This window comes from Castor canadensis, chromosome 8 (assembly GCF_047511655.1).
Source record: "Castor canadensis chromosome 8, mCasCan1.hap1v2, whole genome shotgun sequence".
NCBI classification, from domain to species: domain Eukaryota; kingdom Metazoa; phylum Chordata; class Mammalia; order Rodentia; family Castoridae; genus Castor; species Castor canadensis.
The window spans coordinates 100657289-100684771 of NC_133393.1; the positions used below are offsets into that span (position 1 = coordinate 100657289).

The 27483-nt window shown below is 34.6% G+C and overlaps 1 protein-coding gene across 14 annotated transcripts in view; it reads left to right on the plus strand.

Annotated features, from left to right (window-relative positions):
- The window catches only part of LOC109686449 (monocarboxylate transporter 2), a 182333-nt gene that overhangs the window by 59064 nt on the left and 95786 nt on the right, over positions 1-27483 (plus strand). The window contains exons 1-2 of one of the 14 annotated variants that reach the window (XM_074083794.1): positions 7162-8533; positions 10985-11100. The exons of 12 other annotated variants lie outside the window; for them this stretch is intronic. The gene's annotated coding sequence lies outside the window, so the exon portion shown is untranslated. Of the gene's footprint in view, positions 1-7161; positions 8534-10984; positions 11101-27483 lie in introns of those variants that run through there. One more of the 14 variants, XM_074083795.1, reaches the window with a different exon arrangement.

Genomic DNA, 27483 nt, shown 5'->3' on the forward strand with positions numbered 1-27483 from the left:
TGGTTCTTCCAAGTTGTGCAGTTTGTGGAATTGGTTGCTCCTAATATGAATGCATTTTTATTTGCCTCTTAGATTTCATTTTTCCTCATACTAACATTATGACTTTTGAACTAGCTCGTAATGTTTTATGGCTTCTATTGGACACATGGTTCGCTGTCTTGTTTCTGCCTCTTCCTTGTTAAAGGAAGAGACTGTATACCTCAGAGTGTCGGTGTTCAAATCTTGACTCTGATGCTTACTGGCTAAAATCTGTCCAAATATCAGTTTATTCATCTTTGAATTAGGACAGTAAATTGAGACTGGGTTTTCATTATAATACAGTTACAACAATTTTCATATTTTTGTGAGAATTGTATTAATTATGTTCAATATTGCGAACAGAATTGGTGCATCCTAGAGGCTAAGTAAACTTAGATATTATTATTATTATTGTTAGCTATATTCTTTAAATACTGTTATGTAGATTCATTCGCTTTTTTTAGCTACAGACAGGAGAGTATCCAAGACTTTCGAGTGAATGCCTGTAGGGTTTACACATTTTAAGGTTACTGAGTCCTGTAACTTGCATAATTTGTTATGACACTTAATTTTTGAGAATCTCATACTTTTAAATAACTCTTCCTTGTCTATTGGCATTGTCAAAAATATGCAAATAAATTAAAAACTGGATATTATATAATAAATCACTTCACAGAATCCAATTTTCTTTCTACTTTAGTGGTCTTATATTGTGAGACTTTAGGTTTCTTTTGATGTCACTGTTTAAGCATGTAAAATATCGTGTCACTAGGAAAAGTATGCAGAGCAGTGTAAAAAGAAAGCTTATATAGAAAATACTTTGAAAGTAATGAAAACCCAGCCTGAATGCTGTTATCAAAGACTTTCTGTTAGGAGAGGAGTCTTGTACACGGACAGGTAGGAGTTTCTGCTTCTGTTGTTGCCACATTCTTTGTGTCTGTCAATGGTGGTAGGTCTTTAGGCAGCATGGAAGTACATATTTGATCAATTTTTTGTCCTTCATCACAGGAGCTGTATTTCAAGATATAATATGTTTTGGGTTTTTTTGATGGGACAGGGGATTGAATTCAGGACTTTGTGCTTGCAAAGCAGGTGTTCTACCACTTGAACAATGCCTCTAGTCCATTTTTCAATGGTTATTTTGGAGATGGAAATCTCAAAAACTATTTGCCTGGGATGACCTCTAACTATAATTCTCCTGATCTCTGTCTCCCAAATAACTAGGATTACAGGTATAAGCCACTAGTGTCCAATCTTAAGACATAATATCTTAATTTATTAGGCAACACATGTTACATACCTCCTAGTGTAGATAGATAAATGATGTCTATTAAAGGCTTTCCAGCACAGTGGGGAAAAAAAACCAGTGATCCTTGAAGTAGCATAGATTCTAGCCATAGTGTCAGGGAAGGTGTTTGCTCTTTCTAGTTCCCCACACTCAGAGACCAGTAGCAGTATGCCAGGATTACCTATATACTTTTTATTTATGAGTTGGTGTTATAGAACATGATGTCTATGCCTGTCTTTGAACTCCCAAGGTTTTCTGTAATAAGAGGGAAAAAAATCCAAACAAAACACCTTCTGCACACAGACAGTTGAAATACTAAGGATACCACTTCTTTGAGTAAGATACTAAACTCTTTACTCACAGACCTATTGGGTATATAGTTAAGAAAAGGACTTCAGTAATGACACCATGTGCTACTAGTTATAAATGTGTTTTCTGTTTTGTCTCACATACATTGGACATCTTTCACCCTTCAGTGAAGACCTTCCATTTCCATTTTCCCACCATTCACTACTTGGCATCTCATTTGCCTTTATACAGATAAAAATCACAGAAATGTGGAGGAGGGATTTTCCCCAGTGAACTTAATTATGAAAATGTATACATCTTCAGATGGCCAGAGAACTTTTTGAGCACTGAACCTACACAGGCTATTGCTCTTTCTTGTTTCTGCTTTAACTTTATCCAAAAGTCAAAAGAAGAATAGGGAAGAAAAAGAGGAACATTTTGGAAAATATGAAAAAGTCGCTGCAGTGAGTTAGCAGATGTCAAGTACATTACATTCCAAATATCTTGCTATGCTTTCTTTACCTCTATGTATCTCTCTCCCTTGAAATCACTTCAAGAAATCAATAGAGAGGTAGGCTGAGCATACCCAACTACATTCTCCCTATGAAGAGTACCACTAACTCACTCAGTGTTGTTATGTCTTTTACATAAAATGTTGATCATGTAGGTTGGCATCAATGCTAATAATAAAAATTAGGCTTTTACTTTCAAGCTGAATAGACCAGCTTTATGTTTATGACAGTATCTTAAACCCAAGAAAAAATAGTAAACTAAATTTTTAACTTTTTCCATTCATAACAAGATCCAGAAATAATGAATTGAGAGTTCCTGTTGTGACTGAATCAGTCATATTTGCTAATGTGTCTTTGGAAGATCTAGTTAATAGTGAGGATAATGTTTTGAGATGTAAGGGAATGAACACTTCAATGACTTATGCTGACAGTCAAATCCTCACATCTGACAACTTTAAGATGTGATAGCAAATGCCTGGAGTAGGTAGTTTTATGATTTCTCTCTTATAGTATATATGTGAATGTGTGTGAAGATGAATGAAAGTACGCAAGGTTCTATAAGATATGACAGCTCCCATAATATCTTATACCTCTATTTTAGCTTTAATAATTCTAGTTTGTTAACTATATACAAATCTGTCTTCCACCTCAGGAAAGTGATTGTATGAGAAAAGAGAACTCATCTTATTAATCTAGACATCCATACTATTTATATTGTAGTGGCTTTTTGTGTGCTAGCGAATCACTATATGTTGTTTAAACTAATTAATTAAACACAAAGGGAAAAACAGATACAACTAGCTTCTTCCACTCATCTATTTAATTTTTAAAACTGATACTGGACTGGAGGATATTTCTTCATTATGTACTCAAATGAGATCTCCCTTTGTAAAGACAGAACCTTTCCTAGTAAAAGGATCATATAGTGTTGGCCAAACTAGAATGTACTTCCTCTGTAGTAAAACATACCTGGAAAAAAAAGAGCTCAGAAATGATCTCACCAAACTTGCTTTTTTTTTTTTCCTTGCAATCATTTGTGGAATAGACTGAAGCATTGTTTTAACAGATGTGTCTACATAAGGAAATATGAAACCACAAGATAGGTAAGAAAATTGGGTCTCAGAGAGGTTAGGCAAGTGTTCAAGGTAAGAGGTAGAGTGTAGGTCTGAACTGAAGCTTTCTAAAACTCAAATAAATAATTAAAAAAAACCCAGTCTTACAAAAAATGTTTCAAAGTGGACTGCAAGTAAAGAGTATGTTACATTTTCTAACAAACAGCTCATTCCACAGGCGAGTGGAGCCCAGTGAGGAAGCTAGGGCCTGTCACAATACAAGTTCAAGGGTAAAGAGGTCTATGTCCTCTGTCTCCTGGTGAGGAGGTCATCATGAAGATCTAGTGTACACAGAGAAATACCCAGAAAGGAATGAGAACATGGAAGCCATGGGACTTTATCAAGACTAGAGCATGGATATGATTCCTATAAACTATCTCTGCCATGGACTTCATGGTAATTTCTTTTTTTGTTATTTCCAGACATCATCATGTGAAGGTTACTTTTAAAATAATGACAGCTACAGGTTTTCATTAAAACAAGTTTATAATGACTGAGGAACAAATTTTTTTCATTATAAACTGGTTTTGATGAATAGAAGAATCTCATGCCCAGTGAGTGTGATGGAACCACTAGACTTAAAGTTGTCTTCAATTCTGTTTAATTCTTGTTAATGATTAATGCCTTTGTAGTTTTTATAACTGAATAAATAACAGCCTCTTACTTTACAAATGTCTGTAAAAAGCCAACGCATGTCAAAATACCTATACAAGTATTTTTGGCTATAGCAGTAAATGGAAGCCATACTCTGTATCTTACTATATTTTATAGCATATCTTCTATGCTATAATATGCATGTATTATATGCATGCATTCATGCATGCATGTGTGTTGTGTGAGCACGTGTGTGTGTGTGTGTGTGTGTGTATGTGGCCAGGTGTTTGTGGTATGTGAGTAGAGAGTTAGATGCTGAGATAACAATGGGGGGGAGGTTATTGTAGTTATTGAAGTTACATGGTACCTAGGGGAGTGAGGGGAAAGAGATAGATTTTAGTCCTTGTGGAGGTAAAATTCTTAGGGATTGGCAACTTTGATTTTATAGAGAAGGAGACATTGTTGATGATAAGGCTGTGCTGAGTCACTGACAGAGTATGGGTACACTTAGTAGAAGGCTGTGAGACCACAGTGCATATTGAGGATGGTGGCAGAGAGCTAAGTGGAAATTAAATGCACTGCCTGAACCTGGTTCCTTTATTATAGTAGGATCTTCTGTTGACTGGGTAATAGTCAAGGAAGGAAAGGTCTACTTCTTTTTTCTTTTTCTTCTGACTTTTTAAGGCAGGATCTTGTTACATAGCTCAGAGCTCCAGATCCTCCTGCCTCAGCTTCCTGAGTGCTGGATTACAGGTTTGCAACATCACACCAGATTTGAAAGGTCTGAATTGTTCCATGTACTCAAATAATCCTTCCAATTCTGTTCTGTTAATGTGCCATTGTTGTTTAGATGAAGGTAGAATCCCTTAAAATGATTGAAAATTTATATATTTTGTGTTTATGACCATCCTCTTTCACTCCATTATATTTAAATTTAAAGCAATTGTTTTATAATGCAAATTTGACTGCAGTCTTTTTTCTTGTTGTCCTTATTGAGATTAAAATGAAAGATTCCTTTTTACATTATGACTCTGAAGAGTAACTAACTTAGGGAATGAACTTGTATTATTTTTTTCTGGTGTATGCTAACTTTGGATTCCGTTATAATTCTAGAATTCAGGAAGTAGAATCACAGTTACTGTTTCTCAAAGCACGTTAAAACTATGGTAGTCTTTCCAACAATAGGATAAAATATTTTATGCAGATAAGAAAATCAAATAGAAGACTCCCATCGTGTTTTTGAGGGATTTGGTTTATGTGGCTTCTGACCATTTTCAGCTGTTCCTCATTCCAAATGCGTACTTCAGTTTTCTGTTCTTTTGAAGTTCTTGAACTTTTTATTCAGATGAAAACTTTTTAGGTTTTACGTATTAATCCAGTTTTAACTTTGTAGTCGTAATGTGAAAAACACTAGAATCTCACAAGGGAAATGTGCAAATGCCACATGAATCTTGGGACTATTGTAAACAAATCGATTGCCAAGAACTTCCTGTCATGTTTCAAATGTAGAATTGCTGTTACAAGAGCACACATGCTCTTCCTTGAGGTTTTCTTCTAAGACTATATTTTCCTCTCTCTCTCTCCTTTATCCACATTATTGAAGAATTTTAGAAACCGGCATGTAAAAAAAAAAAAAAAATCTGCGTGATTATATTTTTGGACTTTCTCTTGAGAATGTGTAACCTTGGTTTAAGGTTAGTCACCTTCATCCATTTTCTCCCCTGAGCTCAGTGAGCCATTCTGTTTTGCATTTGGTTTTTCTCAAAGGTGCATGTGTAGCCAACACACTTGGCTGTGTTTATCTCACATCCTAGAGAATTTGGTTGCTCAACTTCAACTAGAATACGTTTCTTATTAATAATAAAAACAAAAATGAATTTTGGAGTATAGCTCAGTGGCACTTATCTCTTACCTGTGCAACTTCCAACATTTAAAAAAGAAAGAAGAGCCCAGTTGTTGAGGTTTTATTGTGATTACAAAAGTTGCATGTTAAAGTGAGTTATATTTGCAATTTTTTTCCTACTGCAGCAAACATTAACCTTTAATTTGTTTCTTTAGGTAAATTTGAGTTTTTGGTAGATTTGTGAAAACGTATGTTTAAAATATTAGTAGAAGTAATATCTTTTGTGAAGAAAAACTCAATTATACATTTAGAAAGCAAAACAATAACTAAAATAAGAATAAAATATCTTATTTATAACTGGCTATTATTATTATAGATATCTAAAAATTATTTCTTCATTACATAATTTTTGCATATCAAGTGTAGGTATATTTTTGTATCTCTTCTTATGCAACTTTAGAATTTCTTATAATACTACTAAGTAAAATATTAATTATACAGTTTAGACCTTAATAAAGTTACTTACATTCATGGTATAATTGTGTTGCTTACTAACATTAATAATCATCATGATAAAATCAAGTGTTATTGTCATGTTTTCATTACATAAAACTAATTAATAAAGCAAACAAACATTGAAATATTATTCTTTTATGTCACCATTTTTAATACAAACTAGTTCGAGTTGCATCTACAGAGTACAAAGTCAAGTTATATTTAATTGATTAATCACTTGAATTATATATGTGATTCTATCTCAAGCAAATTATAGGAGGCCTTGTTTTAGACTAAGATTCTGTGCTGGGCTCCAACACAAAAGGCTAAATACCAAAATAGAGTCACCCATGCTACTTGGAAGTAGTATCCATGAGTTTTGAGTTGGAATCCAGGACCCAGTATTTCCATGTCACTAAAAGTGAACTAAGCTGCTTATCTGAATTGGCAAGTCAAGATTAGAGAGATAACAGCCAAATTTCCTAAACAGGCTGGTTTCAGTTGGCATGATATTGAAGTTCCCTCTGACCTTATTCCTCATAGAATAAAAAAGGTAACTAAAAGTAACCTGATTTTAACCAACCAGTTATTTTGTTATCATTCTATCTCTATGTCCCCATTTTACAAGGAAAGTAACTTTGAAATGACCACTTCATTTTTTGTTCTTGTTTCTGCTTTTATCCATCTTTCTCGATCCATAAAACCAGCCTCTCTGCTCAGACCATTGAGAAACACTGACTCTATTTTACAAATGAAGTGTTGCCTGGTTCTAAAATCGAAAATAAAGCAATTAAGCTCATTAAACTAAATTGTAGTAATCTGTCCTTCAACACTGGCTACTGAGCACTGTGTTTTGTTGTGACAAAGATGGATTTAAGGAATTCTCAGCAGTAAAGATATCATCTTTTGATTGTCAGATGTTTACTACATAATTGTAAAATCCATAGTATAATTTTTTCACTGTATTAAAACTTCCATTTATGTCTAAGTTTATGGAAGTACAATTTTCCTTCTGCTTTTATTTCATTTTAGTTTTTAACATAAGGTTTCTAAAGAAGACATGGAAACACCACATATTTCATACAAGCAATTGCTCTATTTGGTTAAACAAATTAGAGGAAATTTCTGAAAGTTATTCATGTTTTACTTGGCTTTTGTAACCATTGTATTCATTCTGAAATGTAACTTGATAGCCAGGCATGGTGGTCATGCCTTAATATCAACACTCTGGAGGCTAAGGCAGGAGGATAGAGAGTTTGAGGATGCCCTGGGTTATAAAGTGAGACCCTGTCTCAAAAAAAGAACAAAAACAAAACGAAACAAGAAATGTAGCTTGTTAAAAATCTTTGGGAAGCATGTTTTAAAGTGGCTGCTGATTAAGGCTCAGTTCTACTGGGAAATCATATGCCCCTTACACATTGATTAAGGAGAAGGTAGCCTGTGTTTAATGGAGGCTAACATTGGCCTTGAATCCTGACAAACTAGAGCTAGAATCTAGGAACTGATACTCCCCAGATATATGACATTATATAATTAATTGAAACTCTAAACCTCAGTGTCCCCATACTTAAAATATTTTATCATAATGCTTATTTTATATGGTTTAGGAAATAAGGTAATGGATGGAGATTGTCAAAATGCCTACATAGAATATGAGAAGCACCCAGTACATGATAGCTCCTTCATCTCTCCAAAGGTTATTTTGTAGTTTCTTCAAGCACAAAGGTAGCCCCACTGATCCACCATCATATTTACTGTCACACTCTTAGGTTGGGCACCCTGTGTGACAGAGGGCATGTACTTACAGAATGGCTGACCAAGGATGATAAGGCAACAAAGTGAAACTCACTGGCCCTTAAGGGTTTCAAGACATGACCTTGGCTTCTTCATTATTTTTCATAACTTGCTCAGTTCCCTCCCCTCAGACTCTGCTAAGATTCACTGACACATGAATATACTATATTGTATAGAACTTTTGCAATGTGTTCTAGACGTGGTATTAAATCACATGGTGGAAAATACACTTGAAAATGTGGCTACATCAACTTCAAAGAAAGAAAATCAGAAGATTAAATTTAGCAATTCAGACTGCCAGACATGGTCACCTTCTTTGACCCAGGATATATTTAAGCCAAGTTTACAATACACTGTGAAAGATACACTGTGAAAAGTATGAACTAATTGTGCATGTCAAAGCAAGGTCTTCAAGAAGAGAGAAGGATACCTTTCCCCTATTTGACAAGAAAAGGAAAGTTAAAGCAGAGATCTCTGGAGACAAGTGTGTGCAAGTTTGCTTCTGGCCAAAAATTAATGATCAATTGCTTCTGTTCTCAGCTCTGAGCCCTGAGAATGTAACAAACTCCAGTTGATTCTTTCTATTCAGGTAACTTTAAAATTATACGAACTATTCTCATGTTAACTGTATTTTAGGTTATAGAAGTGATTTTCCCCCATTCTTTAGTGTTATTTGATTTCATGTTCTTAGCTTATTGAAAGAAGAATGAAAAAAATCTAAATGTACTAAATGTTGCCTCATTTAAAAGAAATCACTTTTGAAGTATAAATGAGAGAATCTGTGCTTACATTTGGGAAAGGGAATTTTTAAATATTCTTATAAAACTAACTATTCTGGTTCTTAATCCTGGCTGAAAGGTGCACTAATCATAATTATTTTAAATAGTAGAGTACATTATTTAGTCTGCCTACTCTTGGTTAGCAAGGGAAACTTTAAAATCTTTAACACTGCAAATTTGCAAATGAGAGTATTAGTAAAATTTTTTTGGTGTTACATAATGTTGGAGGTTCCTTATTTTTCTTATATTCTAAACTGTTACCTTTTGTAAATATTTATGTTTGATTGCTGATAAAATAATAAAATTTTTATGGGGTTAAGTAATTTGGTACCAGAACATTGTTATGGTCTTATGGAAAACTCTGAAGTTATACAGTTAAATTTCAGGTGATAATACCTGTATGATTTCAATGTAATTAAAGACATTTTGCAGTCTTCAAAACTAGTTGCTAAAAATAAAAGTATCTATTCTGTACATTTACAGAGTTACCATATTCTGTGTTGAACCCTCCACAGAAACTATCTATTGCTTAAGTCACTGAATCACAAATTAGATAAATTTATGCAGAGAGTTTTGGTTCTTTCTAAAGTGTCTGGCCACTTTTGTCTTTATTCAACAAGTATCCTAAGCCAAGAAAAATTGTGTTAGACTCAAGCCATAAAGACATGTAAACATCAACAACTAGAATATTTTTTGGTACTATATATGTAGCTTTCCATTTATATTTTTCCTGAACTAAAATTAAATGTCAGGCAATGATTGATGACTTTACAATTGAAATTTGGAGCTAGGAGGAATCTAGAAGAACATCTATTTTATATATGAAGAACTGGGTCCACAGAGGAGAAGTAACAATTTTGGGGACTGGGATCAAATTCTCTATTTACTGGGTACAAATGGAGTTAATGACTTATTAGTCACTGCTCATGCTGTTTTTGAAAGGGAAATCATATTTTAATCCTTAATATATTTCCATTTTAAAGTATAACTAAGTATGCCCAGTTAAGTTGTGATTGTATAGTGATATTTTCTGATTAACCCATGGCATTGTTAAATTTATATATTTGTTTAATTGACATAATTCCATCCTCTATGTGTGGATTTACATAGGTATATTTAAGTTACATATACAAAAGGAGTTTCTCAAATTTAAAGATGAGAATATCTCCAGTTCTTATTATGGTACACATTAAAGGCATACTATAAAGTTCATAATAAGTTCAATAGTCAGGTGGCTAAAATTTCACTAACTGAGGAAATTAAAAATATGATTAAAATCAAAGTATACAAGTAAATATGAAAAATCTTCACTAAAATTTTGAAACAGTCTGCAATCTAAAGATAAAAAAATCATTGATTTGATAAAAAACATTTGTTCGAGACTCCAACAATTAAGACTGTTTTTTTTTTTAAATGTGGCCGTGTACTGATTTCTTACTATATTATAGTATATTGTTCAATTCAGTTTTTAGCGTTAGGTATTTCATATTAGAAACTGGATTGCACATATTCATAAGTAGCTGCTATTCTAATTCACCATGGCCTTTGGATGTTCACTTGTCAGTTTCTTACTGAGAATATACAAATCAAATTACTATCAATTTTTTTTGTTTCTTTAGCCCATTATTAGACATCCTTCACGAACTGCAGAAAATTTCACCAAAGCGGCAGTTACCCATAGATGTTAACACACACAAATGTATAAGATTTAAGGTTCTCTAACAGGGATAGAAAGAGGAGTATCAACATTTTCAGTGCTATGAAAAGTGCAAGTGATGGAAAACCTAGTTTAACATCTCTGTAGCTCAGTTGGCTTACTTTATAAATCATGGGCAAATTGCATAACTTATAAGATCTCTTGTTATGTGCGCTCTAAATGGGGGCTATAACAATAGTAATGCTTCTCTCACTTGTTAGTCTGAGAAGCATGTGAATTTATGTGAGAATTCATCTGGTAGATGATAAATCCTTACCAAACACTCCTTAGGGCTGTCATAAGAAAGCACCACAAGCTGAGTAGCATAAAACAACAGAGATTTATTTTCATTCAGTTTTGGAGGCTTGGAGTCTGAAATCAAGGTGTCAGATGGGCTTTGCTTTCTGGCAAGTTAATGGGGATGGAATCTTCCTCTTCTGTTCTACCTTTTGGTAGACCAAAGCTTTCCTCGGCTTGTGGTGGTGTAACTCTAATGTAACTTTCTGCCTTTACATGATATTCACCCCATGTTTCTGTGTCTTCATGTGGTCATCTTTCTTATAAGGACATCTGTCATACTGAATGAGAAGCTACCATACTCCAATATGATCCTTCCTGAACCAGTGACATCTGCATTGACCCTATGCTACATTTCTATCTGGAATGCCCTCAAAGACCCAGGTATTATAGTCTTGGTCTCCAGCGTGGCTCTGTCAGTAGGCGGTAGAAAGTTTATGAATAGAGAGTAGTGAGAAGTGTTGGGTCATTGTAGGCATGCCCTTGAAGGAGTTAGGGAAAAATACAGCCTCTTCTTTCTTTTTTTTAGCTTCCTAGCCATGAGGTGAATTTTATTCTCTACCACATATTCCTATCTTGATGTGCCTCCACAGGCCCAAAGCAATAAGGCCAATCAATCTATAACCAGGGTTATAGACTGACATCTGTATAACTAAAGCCACAGTAAAACTTCTTTCTTTGTAAACTTCTTTCTTTGTATAACTGATTGTTATAGTAAGAGAATGCTGACTAACACACCTTATTTCCAAATAAGGTCACATTCTGTAATATTAAAGTGAAAGCTTCAACATATCGTTTCTGAGGAACACAATTCAAGGCATAATACTCTGCCTCTGACCTCTCCACCAAAATACAAGTCCTTCCCATGTGCAAAATGTGCTCACCTGATCCCAAAATCTTCAACTATGTTAGCAATTCCAACATTAACTTTTAAGTCCAATTTCTATTTAAATCAGTTACAGGACAGACTTAGAGAATAGTTGATCCCATATCCATCCATGGGCCTGTGAAACCTTGGAAATAACTCATCTACTTCTAAGATACAATGATGGGGTAGAGAAAGAATAGACATTTTCCTTCAAAAGAGGAGAAATTGGATAGGAAAATGTTCACTGGTGTAAAGCAAGTTCACAACTTAGTAAGGGAAATTCCACAGGTGATAAAATCTGGAGAATAAGTTTCTGTTGCTTGATACTCTACTTTCTGGGCCTATTAGCATGGTCCTGCTCCCTATTCCTGGACAGCAGCTCTGTCCCTTTTAGCCCTGAGTAGTGGCCCTGCCTCCTAGAGGTGACCCTGTGTTCTGGAACTACAGCCATGATTTTCCCCTCAGAGTTTCTTCCTTTGTTTCACCCTGTCTTTATTTCTTTCAGTGCAGTCTGGCTGTGTTTCTTCTGCCATAAAATTTTAAAATCTGTCAGCCTTTTAAAGAATTGAAGGGAATCCAAGCCATCAGACAAGAGGGTCCTCTGTGGTCTTTCCTATATACCTGCATTGCTATTCCTGAATTTGAAGTTATCATTCTCCTTGCATAGTTTTGTGCTTCCATATATAATACTTTATGAAGTTTTACAAACTCCACAGATCACATATATTAGTATCATATTGAATTAATCCTCTTTTTTGTGGTGGTGGTACTGGTATCAAATCCAGGGTCTCATGCAGTTAGTATTTTTAAAAAGCTACATGCTTTATTTGTTCAATATTTTTGAACAAATGTTGTCAGTATATGGTTGATGGACTTCAAATACTTATATGAAACAGAACTAAATAATCACTTGCAATTGCTTTAAGTGGGATGGGGGTGGCCTGAGGGCGAGAGACGATGGGGGCAATGTAACTAATGTACAGTATAAGTCTAATCGGAATTGTCACTACGAATCCCCTGTATAATGAATATTTCCCTGTGTAATGAATATCTAATAAAAATTTATTTAAAATATCTTTGAATTGGTTTTGTTCAAATGTACAGCTTTAGCTCATTTATTTTATTTTACATTGACTAACTTTGTTTGATTATACATACAGATATATATAGACATACAACAGCAGTGACTTTTCTAAGTGAGTTATCTTGGCCTGTGTCCCATTTCCATTAGTTCTGTGACTTTGAACTCTTCACAATATGTAGACTTTGATCATCCTGTGCAATTTCTCCAACAATTCATCTGTACTCTCTCCACTCAGGGACCTGGGTTTGAGTCTTAGGTCTGGCACTTAGTGTACAGAGTCAATTAATCACTGTTAATCTCTTGTGACAGTTCCATCTACCTTTGTCTTATGCATTTTTACTTTGTATTATTTCTGTTTTTAAATGAACATATTAATTGTACATAATAAGGATGTTCAAACTGGTATTTCCATGCATGTGTACAGCAGGATCTGATTTTCCCTTCTCTCTCCCTATTAAACTGTCTCTTACCCTGCCCCCTGCACATTCCACAGTCTTTAGTAATCACTTTTCAGTTGTCAAGTCCACTAATTTTATCTTCCAAAGATAAGTGAGAGCATGTGACGTTTGTTCTTCTTTGCCTAGTTTATTTCACTTACATAATGTCCTCCAGCTCCATCTGTTTTGCTGCAAATAACAGGATCTCATTTTTCTTAATGGCTGAATAATATTCCATTGTGTATGCACACCATTTTTCCTTACCCATTCATCTGTTGATGAGCAACAAGGGTGATTCCATATCATAGGTATTGTGAACAGTGCTGCAATAGTAATGGGCATGTAGATGTATCTTTGTTATGCTGATTTCACTTCCTTTGGAAATAGACCCAGAACAAAGATAGTTGAATCATATAGTAGCTCTAGTGTTAGTTTTTATGAGCAACTTCCACATTGTTCTTCATAATGGTTGAACTAATTTACATTCCCACCAACAGTGTTACAAAGTTGCTTTTCCTCCAACATTATGTTTTATTGTTTGAAAGTGAGAAAGCTATCTCAATGTAGTTTGATTTGGATTAGCTGTTGGCTAAAGATACTGTAGCTCATTTATTTTAATTTCTGTATATTCCAGTCTATAAATAGGTGAACTTAATCTATTGTCCTATTAATGTGTATGTCAACTATTTCTATTTTCTTAAACATTTTTATTAACATATAGGGGATTTCATTATGAAATTTTCAATATGCTTACAATATACCTTGGTTAAATTCACCCCCACCGTCATTCTCCCTTATACTACCCTACTGAAAATGATTTCAACAGGTTTCGTTGTTCTATTTTCATATAAGTATATAAAGTATTATTCAGCCATAAAGAAGAGTAAAATTATGTCTTTTGCAGGTAAATGGATGAAACTGGAGACCATCAAGTTAAGTGAAGTAAGCCAGATCAGAAAGGCAAAGTCACATGTTTTCTTTCATGTGTGGAAGATAAATGCATACACAAATACAAACATAAATGTGTATATATATGTAACATGTTTGCAATAGTGGGACTGTTCAATGGGACTAGAGGAAGGAGAGGAAAAGAGAATGATAGAGAGTGAAGAATCTTGAAATACATTGCATCTATGTGGGAAGATGGTATAAAAAGCACACTGGAAGTTGTTGAATAATAGGGGATGGGGGAAAGGGTAAGGAAGAGTAACAGAGGGGGTTAATCTGATTAAAGTGCAGCATATTCACTGGTGAAATACCATTGTGAAACTCCTTTGAATAATGAATATATACTTAACAGTGAAGAACAGGATTTTAAAACAGGTCCTCTTAGGGATGGAGTACCAGTGGAGGATAGTGAATGGAGGGAGTAAAGGGGGAGTGAATATAGTTGATGTACTTTATGTACCTATAGCAAATAGAACAGTGAAACCTGTTGAAATCATTTTAAGTAAGGGACTTGGGGATGAGGCATGACGGAGACTGATGGTGTGGGTGAATTTAACCAAGGTACATTGTAAGCATATACGGAAATGTCACAATGAATCACTCCTGTGCGACTAATATATGCTAATTTAGAAAATAAAGTACGTTGACCATAATAGATAGATAGAAAGATAGTTCCAGGTGGGTGTGGTAATGGTCTATTTTTCTCTTCATTCAGGAGGGTTGAGTGTGTGGCACTCAGGCCTAGGCCCATATAAGGCTTGCATCAGTGACAGGTTTTTTCAACTTGCATGGGGCATTTGGAGTCTTTTCTGACCCCTAAGACACGAACTTCTTCATTGACTGCTTCCATTCCTATGGTTTCACTACACTGCATTTCCATTCCATTTCTGGGAAGTAGAGATGTTTATTGTTTTTGTTACTGTCATTCTCATCATTTTGGTTGCTTAATTTGATTTTTCTTTTCAGATTTTATTGTTCATCACCACCTGCTTATGCAAAGGAGTTATATCCAAGTGTACATTTGCAGAGATTTTTGGTCTGTTGTGACTTGACTAAAGCTGAACAGGAGACGATCAAGGTGGAAGTGCTTGATAGCACTATATTTCTTGTTGGAATCAGATTGGTTTGAACTCTACTTGTGTAGTTCACAAAAATGAAATTGTTATATAAAAATCAAAGAACCACATTTGCATTCTTACCTGATGGAAGATTGTGCCATCTCTACAAGAAGGTGTTTCCATCTATGTACTTTACAATAATCCAAGGACTTTAATTCAAATGTAGTTTTGGACTTACTCAGATATTTGAACTAAAGCTTTAATGAAGCCATAGAGTCCTACACTATAAAGCATAAAAGACTTGACTTTGCCTTAAGATATTTGTAGGCAAAATAGTATTTTCTGTAACCTTTGTAATAAAATAACTTAAAAGGCTCCTATAAAATTTGGAATTTTGAGCATATCTGGGTGTAGAACATTTGCCAAAATGATGAGTTGGTTTTGGCATAACTAATGTTGAGCTGTTTTTTTTCTGACAGTTATTGGCAAATAAATTCAGTTGTTTCTTGAGGCAAGTTCTAAAATATACTAGAAGACTGTGTCATCAATGTACATTGAATGAATAATAGAGAATTCCTTAATACTGAGAAAAATTAAGCCTTAACTCAGTAAGGTAGTGTACTATGGTCCTTATAAATGTGTAAGGGTTCATCAGCTTTCCATTGCTGTGACAAAATCCCTAAGACAATTACTCATACAGGAGGAAAGATATATTCTGGCTCATGGTTCTGAGGTATCAGTCCATTAGCCCTTAACCCTGTCACATTGGGTCTATAATAAGATAGAACATCATAGCAGGAGACATGTGGTAGATAAAACCTCTCACCTTAAAATAGTTAGGAAATGAAAGAGAGAGAGAGAGAGAGAGAGAGAGAGAGAGAGAGAGAGAGACAGAGAGAGACAGAGAGAGAGAGACAGAGAGAGAGAAAGGGACCTGGATTGCTGTCAATTAGGAACCAAGCTTTCTCTTTGACCACAGGTGTCTTTGAGCACAGTCCAGATCTAAACCATAACACCAGTGAATATGGTGTTTTGACTTGCAATTGCTAGTGTATCTACTTTTATTGTCAATAAAATGATTTACCTTAACATCTAATTAATTTGCTTTCTTCTCAATATATTATAAAAGTCTTAGAAGTAATGAATAACTATCTCATATAACCCAAAAGGAAATCTTCAAATAACTTAAAAGGCTCCTATAAAATTTGGAATTTTGAGCATATCTGGGTGTAGAACATTTGCCAAAATGATGAGTTGGTTTTGGCATAACTAATGTTGAGCTGTTTTTTTTCTGACAGTTATTGGCAAATAAATTCAGTTGTTTCTTGAGGCAAGTTCTAAAATATACTAGAAGACTGTGTCATCAATGTACATTGAATGAATAATAGAGAATTCCTTAATACTGAGAAAAATTAAGCCTTCAAATTTCTTCATATTTTCTTCAAATATGAAGAAAATGTCTCAATATTAATTTCTTAACCTAAAACACTGAGCTTAATGTTGGAAATAGTTTATGTGGATGAAACTGTGTGTTCATTCTGCATCAGTTCAGTGTCTCCTGCTCTTTGCTGTGATAATTGTTGAGGCCACATTGGTGACTAAATAGGGAATCAATTGGATCTGTTAGCTCTCCAAAGACACCATCACCTCTCTTGCTGGTAACCTTCTGCGAACATTCCCAGTGGATCACTTTTCTTATTTTTTGAAACTTGAATAAATCATGGTCATCATCCAAACTCAACCAAAATATCTTCATGATCTCCTCAGGCTGCTTATTTTATACTACTTTACACACGAATTATTACCAAAGACTATAGTTTCATGAGAAAATTATGTCTTAATGACATTTTTCATAGGATCTAAAGCATTCACTGTATGTATTGTTAACTTTTCTCCTATGCATTGAGGCATATGATATTTATGAAACATTATAGGAGAACTATGAAAATGTCACTCAAATACTTTTCTTATTTTGATAGTTTAGATAACTAGCTGAGGTAAGCTGCTATAGAGTGTTATAAACAGTTTTCCTTATTTGCTGTTTATTCCCAAATGATTTCTTTACATTTTGAGGACATGAATTACATATTGTTCCATCATTATACCCTTAATACTGGCACACTGAACTCCTTCTATGAAGGAGTTGTTTGATGAATCTTTTTGAATTAAATCATAAAATGAGGGATTATTTTTCTGGAAGAACTTTGATAATAGAACTGTTTAAGGTAACCAGTTATTCATGTTACAGTTTATAAGGAGTTTAGGTTACATATGAACTAGTGTTTAGGTTACAAAAACCAGTTGCGTGGGGAAAGCAGCAGGGATTTCTCAACTGCATTAATACTTATTATCAGGAAACCAGGGTTATCGTTGTTGTTAGTAGATCTATTTAGGTTAAGACAAAAAACCCATGGAATGTTATCAGGTCATTAAAGTAAGATATGTTGGGTAGAAAGGGTAGAAAAGAAGAGGAGGATGGCAAAAATAAAGCAAGGTGTTACCAGAATTTAAGTAAAGCTCCCAATGCATTGGGAGCTGGAAGAGAATTCAGCAGATAGGATAGAAGTCATGCTACAGAGATTGGGATACATTGGGAAGGCCATGACTCAGGTGGCATTCAGATATTCCAAGTCAGACTTGGATGTGAGAAGACAGAAGATAGAGTTCATATACACTAGAGAGACAGAGATCAAAAACAGTAAGACTTAGCTATAATTGTTCTAGAAAGTGGTAGTGCTGATGTCAGTCTCAGGACATCTCACAAATAACTGAACAAGTCTGGGTCAACAGGGTGTTGGTGGGATAAAGCTTTGTGCCTCTCACTCTTTAGCTGGCTCGTGTGCATTCCTTTATAGGCTGATAGTGTTCCTTGTTTCATATTTACTGTTGTCTGATTCACTGGCCAGTGTTATGGACTGAATGTTTATGTGCTCCTGAAATTCGCATGTTGAAATCTGTACCACCAATGTGATGTTATTTGGAGATGGCAACATTGGGAGATTAACTGGGTCTGAGGGTGGGCCCTGTTCTGATGACATTAGTGCTTTCATAAGGACAGACACCAGAGGGCTTGCTCTTTCTCAGTCTTTTTTTGGACCAAGGAAGGCAAAGAGAGCATCCAAGGAGGAAACCCTCACCAGAAACATCCATGGTGGCACCCAGATCTGGAGTTCAAGCCTCCAGAACTATGACAAAATAAATTTCCATTATTTAAGCCACACTGTCTGTAGTGTTTGGTTATGACAGCCTGAGAAACTAATCCAGCAAGTCACATGACCAAGCTCTAGAGTAAAAATAATTGGAAACTATTTAAGCAGGTAGATGTAGGAAAAGGAGTCATTTGTGGCTTAATTTGCAATCAACCATAATTGCACCCTAGTCTGAATAAGTAACACACATAATGTAATAAAATTTGTGTAAGGATTAGAAATTAACAAATTATGCTTCTTTAGATACAAAATAATTTTAAAAAGCTAAGTCTTTAGAAAAAAATGACCTGGGATCAGAATTCCTGATGTGTGGATTCAGCGCTTCCACACACTTACTTATTAAGGTTCCCTCAGCACTATTGTGTTTTATTAGTTTTACAGTCTGTCTCATATTTCCCAGTGCATATGTACATAAGACGAAGTTACAATGCAAGGTAAATATTCACTAAATCTGCCTTCACATGCTCTGTTCAAAACTAAAATTTCTATTATTCTGTTACCAATTGACCTTCAGGCAAATTGTCAAGAAATTTATGAAGGCAACAGCATGAATACGTGTATCCAAGTGTCTCTTGGGTAAAATATGACTCATGGCTTTCTTGCTCCTGAAATGATTAAGCTTCAAACCTGAAATGGACAGCAGAGTCACTGCATAGATTGATGTTCTCAGTGACTAACATTTGACAGAGTTTGCCTCTGATTTATTATGCTTCTAGCAAAAAACAGTTTACCTCATTTTTTAGCATTTTTACTATGTGCTTTCACTAATTGGATGAAAAAAACTTCAGCTAGTTTGTTTTATATGGAGCATTTGTGCATTTGAATGCTGTCTAAGTTTCTTTTTTTTTAAAAGCACAATTTCAGTTTTGGTTTTTACTACACTGGCATGGCCCTGCTCTTTTACTTTTCCATGTCAAGTAGCTTCTGATTTTTATAAAATGTATTTAGTAATTATCAGATTTTTATTATTGTTAACCCATTCAAGCACAGCAAATGTACTTGAAAAATAACTACAAACAATTAAGAAGAGCCCCTACGAACTGAATTTGTAATTTCTGGATAATAGGAAACAAAGTCAGCATTTTTCTTTTACTACTCAGGGTTAAAGTATTTTCACCTAGTATGTAGGTTAACAAACATCATTGTATGTTTTCTGTATCATTTAAATATATTTGATAAATACAAAGGATTTTACATAATATTGTCATAAGTCAGAAAACATTAATATAATGAATATCTGGACATCTCTGGATCATCTGAAGAATTTACCAGAAGGTCACTTGAAATGACTTTGTTTCTCTCCTGTCTCATCTTATTACTCTATCCCCCTCAGAAGTAATCATAAATTTAAATTGTATATCCTACAGTCCATTGTTTGTATTTGTTTTAGTGCTGTCATTAGTGTTTTCCTCAAAATAGATTCATTGATAAAGGATTGTGAATGTATTGATACTTTGAATTTGCAATGGAATCTGAGATAAGATTGTGGGACTCCAGTCTTTTCATGAATGGCATTTTTAATTCTAATAAAAAGATGAAATTGGGATCTGTGTGTGAGGGAATAGTTCCAACAGAGCCTTATCAGACAAGCCAGACGCCTGTTGCAAGCTGTAATATTCACCCTGGATATACTTGGATAAACAATGAATAGAATTTGTAAATGAGCTTTAAACCTTTCCATCCAAATGCTTATTAACAAAGCCAGTGACATTTATAGAAGTTATTACTAACTAGAGCTCATTCCAAACTGTTTAGTTATCTTCTTCTAAAAGATTTCAGTGGATCTCTCAGGTCAATGCTCTGTCATTGTTTGGTCCCTCTTTTTTTTTTCTCAAATTTTAGTATCCACTTTGCAAGTAAATAAAAATTTCTAGTTCCTTAATCACTCTCCAACCTGTCTTTCTGTCCTTGCCCAAGGCCACTGCTGTGTCAAAGCTTTTGTAGATCACTGCAGTAGTATTGAGGAAAGGGCTCTGCCACTGAGCTACAACCCAGTAGACTCTTAAAGTAGTTTGGTGCTGTATCCAACCATCTTCTGTACCCTATCTCTGGGAACATTTTTAAAAATGCAAGCAAAACAATTTTTCTCTTGCTAATAAAAAGTATATATAATTTGCATAATTTTGAGATGAGAATTTTACCCTCAATTCTCTCCATATACATATATCATACTATCACACTGTTTCTTACTTCTAGGACATACCATACTGTTATTCTGTTGTTATCTGTTACCACTCTTAATCCCATCCCATCCTACACCAACATCTCTTAGAAGTTAATCCTATTCATCTTCTGAGACTGAACTCGCCCAATTCAGTGTGACTGTCATAGTCTGGTTTGTGATGCTATAAAAGTACCTGAGCCTGGGAAATTTATAAAAACAGATTTATGTCTTACAATAGTAGAGCTAGGGAGTCCATTATCAAAGTGCAGGCATCTGATGGGGGTCTTCCCACTACATCATGATTTGGCAGAATGTATCAAATGGTGAGACAGCAAAATGGGAGTTCAAGTCACTCTTCCTCTTCTTGTAAAGTCTAATCCCCTCATTGGGGACCCTCCCTCACTTATTACCTCCTGAAGGCCTCAGTTCTACATACTATAAACATATGAATTTTGTGGTTAAGTTACCAACACATGAACTTTTGTAGAACACATTCAAGCCATATCAGTGAGTTTAGCTCCTCTACAGACACTTCCTTTATTATCACCTTTAGGTTAAGTTTTCCTCCTCTTAACCCATAGAAACCTGAATTTACTCATCTCATGACATGCAATATAAGATAGTCTAATCATCTTCATATCTCCTAGGTTGTGTTCTCTTATAGATCACAGATTCTACCTCATGTCTTAGCTGTCTTTGTATTTCCAATGCCTAGCATAGTCTGTGGCATAAAGTGAGCTACCCAGTAAATGTTTGGTGAATGAATTAATGAATACTTGGTAGCAAACACAAAGTTCTACCTTGTTTTAATCATAAATGCAGAATTTGAATGAAGAAAGAACTTCAGAAGGCTAACCTTCAAGAATAAAAACTTAGGATGTAAGTCATTGCTACTTATTATCATTTCAGAGAAAGACAGGACCTACATTCAAAGACAAGCCCAGCTAATACTGTGTCAGCTGTAAAACTTGTCCATTTTAACCATGTTCACTAGTGATAGTGACAATCTGAAAAAAAAAAAATTTCTGACCTAACTTTTTGGCTGTCACAGACTGGCATGATAGTGATGCTAACCCACTGTATAGTCAAGACTGTCAGGAGCTGAACTTTAACAATGGTTAGAGAGGCAGCAGAAAAGAAGACTAGGAAACAGGCTCAGTCAGTGGCACCCATAACCAGGAAAGAATGAAGCAGAGAGTGAGTTAGTCCTGAGAACCTTCAAGAGCTCTGAGTCTGAACAGCACAGAACACAGTGCTTTAACCAATGCAGGTTTTTTTTTTTTTTTTTTTTTGCATATAAGAGTTAACCAGATTTGAAAATAAACCTCAGAGGTCCGACATAGTTTTTCAGGTCTGTAATCCCAGCTACTTGGCTGGCAAAGAAAGGAGAATCATAGTTCAGGACTAGCACAGACAAAAATATTAGCAAGACTCTATCTCACTAAAGAACAGGCCAGGTATGGAAGTTCTTACTTAAAATCCCAACTATGTGAAAGGCATAGGTAGAGGGTTATAGTCTGAGGCAAGCCCCAGCAAAAAGTCCAGACCTTATCTGAAAAGCAACTAAAGCAAAAATGGATGGAGCTATTGTTCTAGTGGTAGAGTACCTGCCTAATAAGCCCAAGGCCCATGGGTTCGATCCTTAGTACCACCAATAAATAAATAAATAAATAAAGATAATAATAAAAGAAACCTTAGAGTTTGTAGAAATTATATCTAGTCTTATTTCTCTTAGACAGAAAATCAGTTGTCTGATTGCTGCTATGTTTTGAGTTGAGAAAGCCAGGAGGAAAGAACAAGGTTATTTAGGACCTACTGTTTAGAAGTAAATAAAACAAGAATTCCTTTGTGTTTTATTTTCCCTGCCCAATCTCTGTTTGAAAACCTTAGTTTAATCACTATCTCTGGATAAATAATCTCTATTACAATACCCTGCTTGTTTTCTTTACATAGAATACAATCTGTAATTGTTTTATTTATATTTGTGACATTCTTATTACCTCTCCTCTGCTGTAGTGCAAATCCACAGGTGGGAATTTGTTTTGTTTCTCACTGTAGCCACTCTGCTTGGCACATACTAGACTTTCAGCTGATATTTGCTAAACAAATGAATGGATGAACTGGCTAAAATTAAGGCAGATCGGTAGTAATGATCCCATTTCTTCTGACCCTTTACTCTTCATCTGTCTTTGAAAGGACTTTGAATTCTCTGTAAAGTTTGCAACAAATGTTTATGGGAATTACATGAACTGAAAGAGGTCAAATGAGGTTTTCCACTACTGTATTCCCAACATTTGTAATGCTTTCAGTGGAAAAGAGTAACAACAGCAGCAACAACAAAATACACTACCTGTATAAAAAGCCTGTCTTCTGATGCTCCCATAGTAACTGATTCCTCTGGACCCAAAGCTGAGGTACAGGCAGCAATGACAAAATGTTTCCTGACTGAGTCTTTTCCATCTGAATCCTAAAATATCATTGCATTCAGAGTCTCAAAGAATTTTATGAAAATACCTTCTTTAGCTTTTGTCCTTAATTCTCTGTTCTCTGGAACCTCTTGTCCTACAAGCTGGACAAGTATGAATACCATGCCATAAATCTCGATTTTTGTTTTTTTATTGTTTTCCTCTCTTGGTCACTCATGTACTCTTCTCACTGTTTACCTATAGCCATAGAACAAGATTTGTAAACAAACCAAAAATCCAAAATTGTTAATTCCTGCAAATAAACTCATGGAATGACCTTTAGTTTATTAGCTCTAAAAGCGTGTTTGGAATATCAGTTTTGCCTATATTGGAATAACCTTCTGGACAAACTTACTGTTTTCCCTTGAATCTAGAAGGCTCCATGCTCACTGAAAGCATGTTTTTTGTAGAACTGCTTCAAGAATGGCAAAAAATTGTTGATCATATTTTTCTTAACCAAATTATTTTCTTTAATAATCTGCCTCTTCAACAAGAGATGCACACCAATGAGAAACAGTGTAAACAGTGAGGCACGAAGAGAGGGATGAAGAGTAGTTTTCATTTTGCAGCTCCTTTTAAGTTCAAATGTACCTGAGTTTAGTATGTCAAATAGTGATTCAATGTACAGTGTTTCTTAATAGCTTATATTTGAAGGAGGCTCTCTCTTCTCAGTGGCTACTTTGAGAGTGCCTGCTGTGGGCACCAATGGAACCAATGAACTTCAGATCAGTTTGTCTTAGATCCCTGAAGAATTAGAGTTTATTCAGTCTAGACTTCTTTGAAGATAAGGTTAGCTTCACAGGTCTGATTATTTCTACCACCTGGAAGGGCCAGCTTAGAGCCAATTAGAGTCTGAGACTATATATTTATTCCCTAAGCTTTTTGATGATGAACTTTACATATTGATAACAAAAGAACTGGGTAAATTGATCATGGAAATTTCAAGCCAAATTTGACAGGTACTTAAGATAGTTTTTTTTATGAGACCAAAATTTATTTTTACTTTGTGAATACTCTGTCTTACTCACTGGAAAAAAAAAAAACCCTTTTAAACTACATTAAATAGATGTAAATTTCACCATTATTTGCAATGATTCTAGCACTAATGTCTAGTTTAGAATTCTATGAGTAACAACCTACCAATTAGGGTTATTTTATTTTAAGTGCTAGTTTATATAATTAAATTTTCATAAGTTTCATCATAGAAGGAGCTGGAAGACGTGAAATACTATTAAAAAGAAATAGCATAAAATTTCGTATATATTGGTATGAAATTGCTTGGTTGGGCTGAGGTTACTTGGGTAAGGAATATAATGAGTATAACTATGATTTATTTACTGTTCATGCTCTCAAAATACAGTCCAGGATAAGAGAGAGACATGAATAATTTCAAAAACAAAATATTGTATGTTATAAAAACTTTCATCTAGGATTAGGGAAGAGAGATTTTCTTTTCTCAGAAATGATTAGAAATGATTGTATGATTTTAGTTTAGATGACATTGCATATTAGTGTAGAAGAATGGAGGTGATTTCATCATGTGACGTGCAGAAGATATGGGTAAATGAAAGGAAAGTTGATTTCTTGAGAATAATTTGTTCACTAAGACAAGTTAAGGAACACTTTACTATAAAACAAATTGCATATGCATTATTATAATGATGGTATTGAGAAAATATGAAATAAATATACCATTTATGAGAGAATTTCTCAAATCTACCTAATCATTTCCACATAATGCCTGTTAACATTCTGTGAGGCAGGTGTTTCCTAATATAATAACATGAAATTTGAATGAAGAATAAGGAATGGTGGAAAGATTTAATATAGTCAGATTTTGGATTCAAGAAAAAGGGGTGCCACAGAAGATTCTTGAGGGGTGAATTGACCCAATCAGAGAAGTACTATTGGGAGATTAATCCTACTGGACTGTGTGAGTAAAGGCTCTGATATGTAGAAGGAAGTGGGAAGCAAGTGTTTAAAACTGAAAGTGACAGAGTTCCTTAGGGGAGTATTGCATTTGCCCATATGTGAGGTGAAAAGCATGTGAACCATGGTGGTCAAAAGTGAAAAGAAAAGAAAGATGCATTCAAAAGCTGTTCAAGAGGAATGATGTAAAAGAAGAAAGGACTTAGGGATTTTTAGCTCAGGAATTGTTATTACAGTTAACAGAATCACAGGAATTTAACATTTCAGCAAACTGTGCATTTGAAAATGTCTAGCAAGCAGTAAGAATGAAGATAACTTAGGGAATGAATTACTGCAAGGGAAAAAAAAATTGAGTATACCAAAAATAAAAATAGTCACTGAATCCATAGAGGGGAAGAATATTGAAAGGAGTCAAAAGTATAACCTTTATGGAAAATCACATATATTGAGGCTAAAGAATAAAAGGATCCATGGAAGAAGTAATAGTGATACAATAAAAGAGAAGTCAAAGACTGAAATTCTCAAGTAAAAGCTACAATTAAATATTGTCACATATCATAAGAAATTTCAAATGGCTTTAAATATTAGGAAGTCATAGCTCATCCTCAGGAAAAATTTTATTCAAAGTTTGCAAGAGAACAGCCCAATGTAAGAATTTTACAATTGTTGGTGGTGAGAAAGTAGAGCCTACAAGGAAATGTGCCCTTTCTGTGAAATTATGATGAGAGAAATACAATGGCAGCTCAAAGAGCAAACAGATTTAAAGGAGGTTATTTTTCCTACTACTGAGTGTAGTAGGATTTTAGGCTAAGAGAAAAAATCAGAAAAGGTTAATGCATTAAAAGTAAGGTATGAGAATTATTAGAGCCAAATGCTTATGAAAGTTCAAGAAAGACTTTATTCAAAATTCATTCTGAAGGAGAATGATGGAGAAAGTGAATTCAATATGCTATATTTGAAATATTGTAAGAACTTTTCTAAATGCCACAAAATACTCCCCAGAATAACAATAAAAAGTTGTTTTAAAAAGTAAAATATGCATATACAATAAAAAATTCATTCTGCATGGAAAGATCCACTCTTCAGTTATTCTGAGTGGAGAGTCTCACTCAAAATGGATCATGATGAAAAAAAGCCATGTCCTGTTCTCTGGAGCAGAATAGGAAGGAAAGGTTTGTTTGAGATGAAGGCAACAGACATTTTGCCATTTTCAGGTCTGATATGTTTTCAGTGTAGTGAGCAAGTTTGGAAGGATAGCAGCCCAATGCTTCCATCTCAACTTCTGGAGTGCTGTCTGTCAGGCCAGAATGAATGCAGTTGATAGGTAAAAACCTTATGTTCTGGTGGAACATGAATGGATGTCAAGGAAACATTAAGACAAAGGATGGAGTTGTTTTTAAGCTACAGCAGTCAGAATAAACATGAGTGGACAGATTGGATGGAAAACCATCAGGCAGGTGTATTTGTGGCCTGAAGTGATGTGTGGTTACTCGGATATGTGAGGAAAAGGCAAGGGGGAAAGAAAATTAAATTAATAAAATAATCAAAAGTCACAGCAATTGCATTAGGATCAAGTTGATGCTTGGCACTGTTAATATCTTACCTCCAAGTTGTTCCCAAACTTGGGAGAGTCCAGGCCTTTAGGAGAAGACAAAGGGGGAAGAAAACTGGATACAGTGTACAAACATGAGGTTCCTAATGTATATTTAATTTATTACTTCTGATTTTGAGTGGTACAAGTATATCCTCCATTCCTAGAGGACTATCTTTGTGAATATTTGAGTGACTCAGAAGTTTGACTAATACAATAATGAACAGACAGAAGGAAAAAGAGAACTTTTTCTGTTCTGTGAAATTGGAATGATGTCTCTCTTAGAAGTGAAAAGTAGGATCAAACCAATAGATTTATTTTAGCACCTTCTGTAGCTCTCATCTAGATTATATTTTACTTTACGTTCATTTTGTTCTACTCAGTGCTAACTTCATTAATCAATGTTGAGTAATCATTACATAACAGTAACATTGAATTTGAAATATCAAGGCTTGAAGTTGTGAAGTCTGGGGGGCATCAGTGTGACACCTCCTCACAGAGGATGTTCATAATGAATCTTGAGGGTGTCATAAAATGTGATAAAAACTATCCCTTTTAGCTTGCTATGTTAGTAGATTTTATTGGTCATTTATAAGAAGCTCTTGAAACTAATAGTTTCCACTATTGCTTATGTCATAAAATTTATAGATGTTTGACAATTTTATGGAGTGTTTGTTGGACATTTTAGTGATATATTTTTATTTATTTAGTGATTGTTTAAATGCCATTGAGCATATTTTTCTCTAACAATATATGATTAACATGATTCTTATTTTGTTGTATAATATAAAATTTTTAGTAACATGCATAAATTAGGCAGGTACAGGAAACTAGGTAAACTATGTAGTTTGTTAATTGAAATATCAGTTCTTGGATACATCTTGAATATATGATATGCATAGTGCTATTTTCATTTTGTCTTTACAAAGTATCTTCATGAGACTGATTTCAACATTGAACCAAATTGTCTCAGTTTCATGGAAACATACTTTTTTAAATAGCATGAAAATATGG